Here is a 6,565-nt window from a genome sequence, read left to right on the forward strand (position 1 = left end):
GGTCGCCCATCACATTGCATGTCTACTTACCATCTTTGCCCTGGCTTAAAGATGCCTGACTGTGGCATCTTTAAGAACCATCTTTTATCCAAATAAGGTGCATGACATAGAGCCTAGTACATAATAAACTCTCAAGAAATTGTTAGTGAGTTCTTTCCCAGAGGCCACAGTAATTTGTCACGATTTTTGTTTTTACAAGTTTTAAGTGAGTTCTAAAAGTTCGAAGGAATATTCTGTTCACAGAAGAAGAAAAAAAGCTGCAAATGCAGGGGTTGCTGAGCTAGCTCACAGAGCCAGTTTTTAAAGCCTCGTGTTCAGTGCAGCAGACACTTGCACAACTCCCAGAAGAGACCCTGGAGTGGAGCAGTGACCAGGTCCTGTCCTTCAGAAGGTGACAGTTTCTGGGTAAGTCCACTTTTGTGTTGTCCATATACTCACTGGAGCATGGTCAAATTCCTAGTGGCCAGCCCCACAAGGAGAAATCCACCTGCATCCGGGCCAGAAGTCACCAACTGAGACGAGCCTTGCAGTGGCTGGGGAGAGGCGGGGCCAGCTTTCTCTCACAGGGTGGGGCCAGCTCTTCCACCTCCATGGACATTAAGATGGCTTCAGGCAGCAACTCAGAGTATGGACACCTGAAGGCCTTGCAGCGTCGGCAACTTAAAGTTCCATAAATGGAGTTCACTGCTTGATGGACACTGCAAGTGTGTGAAGTCTTTTTGTGTTTATTCATTTAACTCTTACCTGCCTTTTAGGCATCAAGACGCAAGCCAAAGATATAATAAGAAGAAAACTGCCCCACAAGTCATGCAGAGGTGGACCTGGGATTTCTTCTATAACAGCTATAAACTGCTGAGCCTTTGAACATCTCTGCTACTTCTCAATAAAATGGGGCCAAAGAAACCCCCCTCCCACACACACAACTTAATGACCTGCCTTTCACTGGAGTGTTTTGTAAACAGTCTCTTTACATCTCTAATTTTATGGATTTTAGTCTTCTGTCCCTTTTAGTTTGGTCAGAGGTTTGTAAGTCTTGCTAATATTTTTAAAGTCTCCACTATTTGTTTCATCTTTGGCATGCAGTAAGGGGTCGTGAAGCGTGCCACAGAAATAGCTTTGTGCAGCTCTAATCTCTTGTGTAAAGTGAGATCTCCATTTTGTAGGGAATCTTAAGATGCACAAGGGACTACGGACAGGAAACAGATAGACAATTACCTGAAAGCAGGGATCCCATTGTGTTAATTTGCAGCAACTGATCAACATCAAACAAGGGGTGGCAACCAGCTAGCAAGATGCCATTCAGCGAGACCCCAGGTAATTTCTTCAAAGATCCATTCTAAACAAGTGCTGACATAAACTCAGCTTTAGCTGAGCTTTGGCTTTGTAGCATTTAAGAAATCTGTAATATCAAAAGTAAATTAAGTAGAGGCTATGTCTAGGCATCGGAGGTGTTTAGTGGGCAGTTTCCCAGTTGACGACTCAGGGCTTCCTATCTGATGGAAATTCACAGTTCGCCAGAGGTGGAGGAACAGAGCCTCAGCCAGTCTGCAGGAGACAAGAGCTTCAAGGCTAAGACTGCTCCTGGAAGTGAAACCTTGAGCGTGGGGCTGAGAAGGCACCACTGGGAGACCACCACAGGAAGATGGATGCCTCTTTCTGAGCCTTCTGACAGCAAGTGAGCAGGTTCACTCCACCACAGAATCTGAGTTAGGAAACTGGGTTAGTTTCCCAGCCCCCCTAAGTCCTGGGTGGTAAGTCAGTTTTGGGAATGCAGGTGGCCATGTTGTTCTCCAAGATTCAGGGACCTCTTACTTATCCCCCTAATTCTCTCCCACCTGTTTCCATTCCTATGCATTTTCTTTTGATGTCTTTTGGGCTGTTTTGCATGTATGTAAAAAAAAAAATGGAGTTTCTGAGTCCATAGCCAGTAAGTGACAGTCAGACCCCAGCAGCAGAGAGGGATCCAGGGCCAGTTTTCTACTTATTCTTATCTGTCCACCTTCCAGATAGAGCTAGGCAGAGCTCAGAGCTCCTCTGAGTTATCGGTTGGAGACAAGGCATCAGACTTGGTCCTTGTCCAAGGGACAGAGTCGAGTTGGGCTGAGTGTCAGCCATTCTGAAGAAAGAGCCAGAAACCCAAAGTCTGTGGCTGAGTAGGTCAAAACCAAATTGAACTGGCCTCCAGCCAGAGAAGGACAGAAGCAAACCATACAAAGAGAGGTTGATAATCAGAAAGGCTCCGTGTCTACAGGAGACTCAACTGGGGCGGCTTTGGCGAATTTTGTCGAACTGCCATTGAGCCAGCTGTAAGGTCTGTCGCTCTAGTGGCATCTTACACCTGCTCCTGCCAAATCTGCAAGAGCAGAACCAAGTGTGCCTGCTGCTCACAACAATCCACTCGGCAATTAGGAACAAGCTTAGGGTTTAGAATTCATGAGCATTTGTTACCCATTAGAATGTCCAACCTATTAAAAACCCACGGTCAGTTATTAGGTCCCTACCTAATAACTTAGGAGTTAACTAGTGACAGCTAGGCTGGAACTCACTGCTTCCTTCATGTAGAACCTAGGGTCTTGGTTGGTGCTATGTAGCTAAATAGGTAGAGAAAGGTATATGAGCTCCGAAAGCCAAAGGATGACTCAGGTAACCTAGGAAGTTATAAGCCTCGCGAGGCCCCTCCGCAAGGTGATCAAAGCCCTGAGTCCTTTCTGAGGAAAAGAGGGCTCTACAGCGGAACTGCCTGTGAGTACAGCGAGCTCCAGGGATCTAGACCTCATGGGCTGTCACCTGTACTGGGGTGGCCTTTTCTGTATTGCCTTTGGGTCACCCATACTTTTGTAAGTAACTTCACACCCATACAACAGATAAATAATCCTGATAAATGTACTAGCTAGCCAAATCAGAATTGGTCTGTTATTTATATTCTATCTGGGGTGGAGAGATATCTGTCCACATCGCCCGCCCCTAGCACAAGTTACACAGCAATTGCATTCATACCTTCATCTGGCCAATCTAGCCACATGGAAAGCCAGAACTATCCATGCTGGCTCACAGACTGAATGGTAGTATTGCAGCCTGATGCTCTAAGTAGCTCATGCCCATTTCTGAGGTTTACCTGCCCAGATCTAGAAGCTTACAGCAGCCTTAAGGACAAAGGGTAGCCCATTCTGACCACTTGACACTTAGCTGTATCACAGGTACAAGTGGTGACCCTTACCTTTCCTCCCCATATATCGAAATCTCATTTTCTTTATGTCATCTGACTTTATCCTAAGAGTTCATTTTTGTACTTGGTATTACTTGGCTCTTAGACAAATCATGACACCAATTTTATAGCTCTCTCAGTATTACATAATCATCACCTGTATGAAATCTCACCAAATAGAGGTACCAATGAATGTACAGTTAATTAATATAAAACAAGTCATGTTAAAAATCAAACATTGCAACAGACATGGTTGGTTGGCTAAATATAGGTGTCATTCACTTGTAAGTGCATCCTTCATGGAATTGTCTTGGACTTGGAAAAAAAACATTTATTAACTAGCTGGTATTTAACAGAAATTAATTGCTTGCTATGCATCATCAGTTGCATGCCCTGGAAATGAGGCCTAGAGTCTTCTTGGAAGAGCTGTGCACACTGAGGTGCTTTCTGGGTAGCAGCTCTTCCAGGCTCACCCTAATTCTCTCATCTCCCTTCCAAATTCTCCTACCTGGCATGTTAGTCAATGAAGCACCTTCTACCTGGCCTATAACTTTCCAGGGCATTCCCTGACTTCTGCTTTTAAGCTGCTCATTGTACAAAACATTTCATTATTGCCCATGCCCGCCTGAGCATATAACATCATGAGGAGATGGACTTATGGGGTAATTTTGGGCTTGGGGTGGAATAGAGAGCTATACAGGTCTGAACCAGACAGTTCATGTTAGAGTGTAAGGCCCCCCATTTATGGAAAAATAATTTTAAAAATTCCATCTACCTGCTCCATTTGCATTTGTTGAGATTCCCTTATAGGGCAGAAGTGACATAAACCTACTGAAAAATAATAGAAATAAAACAATGACGTGTATTGCCTCGTATCAGAGAGCCCAGTGAAATTCAGGCTGGATTTTAAAAAAGTTATCTTTAGGACTTACCCTGTTGCTACATGTCTGAATCAGTTTCTTGGGACTGTTATTACAACATGGTATTCTGTATATCAGTGTAAATGTACAGTTAAAAAGGTAAATTTTATCTTGTGCTTATTTTATAAAAAAATATTAAAAAAAAATAAAACAACAAACCAATATATTCATCCTCTCAGAATTGTACAAGTTTAAAATTAAGGCCTAAGCAGAGTCTTCCTCTCCCTCAAAGGTAAGAGTAGGATCTTTCCTTGATGCTTCTGAGATTCTGGTGGCTGCCAGCACTCTATCCTCAGCTTTTGGCCTCTGATGACATCCCCCTTAGAGTGTGTCATCCTGCAATCCTTCAGTGGATCAGGGCCTACGCTAGTCCAGCGTGACTCCATTTTTAACAAATCACATCTGCAGTAATTCTTCTTACAGCTAAGGATGCATTCTGAAGTTCCATATTGCCATGGATTTTTCCTGAGAATCACCATTCATCCTGGTTTAATCTCTTAACCCATTTGCTTTTTTGTCTTATTTTCAGTGAGCCTTCCTCTAAGTGGAAGTGATAAAACTTCATAAAACTCCAGCAGTGTCAGAAAAGGTCAGGGATCTTCTTCTCCGGCAACCGTAACTGGATTCTGATCGGCTCTGCTTGAATCAGGAGCTCACCCTTTGACCAATCACCATCTGAATCAGAGAGTCAGACCGCTCCTGAAGCAAGGAAAGTCAGATGAGGTGACTGACATGCAGTGTTTCTAGAAAGTTAGGAAGATATAGGGTAGACTCGGGGAGCAAATGCTTCTTTAATATTCCATAAATATGTTTCTGCTACTTGAGAAAAGGCCCTGTGGTGGTTTGAATAAGAATGATCCCCATAGGTTCACACATTTGAATGATAGTCACCAGGGAGTGACACTGGAAGGATTAGAAGGATTAGGAAATGGGGCGCTGTTGGAGTGGGTGTGGCCTTGTTGGAGGCCAGGCCCAGTGTATTTTTCTTCCTGATGCCTGAGCGTCTGTATGTAAAACTCTCAGCTACTTCTTCAGCACCATTTCTGCCTGCGTGCTGCTATGTTCCCTGCCATAATGATAATGGACTAAACTTCTGAAACTGTAAGCAAGCCCAAATAAAATGCTTTCTTTTATAAGAGTTGCTCTGGTCATGGTGTCTCTTCACACTGATTACCACAGTCTCTATCTCATTTCAAAGTACTATTTCTACTATATAAATGTCATCACTGAACTGTGCTGATAAATAAATGGATAGAAGACAGATGATAGATAGATAGATGATAGATAGATAGATGATAGATAGATAGATGATAGATAGATAGATAGATAGATAGATAATAGAGATAGAAGTTAGATAGAGATAGATAGATAAACAGACAGGAAAGAAGGATGGATAGATAGCATAGATGGATGAATGGATGATGGATGGATGGATGGATGGATGAGTGGATAGATGTGGACAAATAAATGGCAGGTAGGTAGGTAGGTAGGTAGATAGATAGATAGATAGACAGACAGACAGACAGACAGACAGACAGATAGTCATGGATGTAGATATGGATAGATAGCTATGGATTCAATGTAGTTCGTTCTCCCATGGTTCATACTTTAGAGTTAGGTCCTTGATTTGGTGGATTGCTGTAGTATGGGACCTTTAAGAGAAAAAGCTGTGAGAGGAGCATAGGTTATTGAGGCGGTCCTAGAAATATACTGTGATGCCCTAGTTTCTCTAGACTCCTATGTCAAGCTCTCTCCCTCCTACACATGTCCCCAACATTGTGACATACCAAATTAGGTCCTTGACAGAGACCAAACTGATGGGAAACGCCTGATCTTAGATGTTGAACATCTAGAACTGTATGCTAAATAACCCTGTGTTCTTTATGCAGTAGCTTGCTGTGGTGGTTTAAAAGAGAAGCGACCTCCAGAGGCACAGATATTTGACTACTTGGTCCTGGTTGGCACCACTGTTTAGGGACGTTATGGAAGTTTTAGGAGGTATAGCTGGGTGGAGGAAGTAGCTCACTGGAGGCGTGTCAAGAGCTGACAGCCTTGCCCCACTTCCAGTGTGCCCGTGCTCTGCTTCCTGCTTGTGGTTGAAGATGTGATTACTGAGCTTCTTGTTTCGGCCACCTGCTGCTGCCCCTCCCCCACCGTAATGAACTCTCCCTGGGAACCATAACCCAGACTAGGTCTTTCTTTCATAAGCTCCTTTGGCCATGGTGTTTTAACATAGCATGGAAGAGTAGCTAATACATCTGCCTAGATTATTATGCTATAGGAATAAAAAAAAAATAACTGACTAATGCATGTGTATGAAAAAGAATAGATTCAACCAGGAGCTACAGCAAGCCCCCAATTAATAATAAAAACGTATTTTCCTTTTCATTCATGAATGAAAGCCAGAAATAGAGGGGAAAGGCCTTCCAAAGGTGACTCA

Source organism: Acomys minous (assembly GCF_964271855.1).
Source record: "Acomys minous genome assembly, chromosome: 8".
Taxonomy (NCBI): domain Eukaryota; kingdom Metazoa; phylum Chordata; class Mammalia; order Rodentia; family Muridae; genus Acomys; species Acomys minous.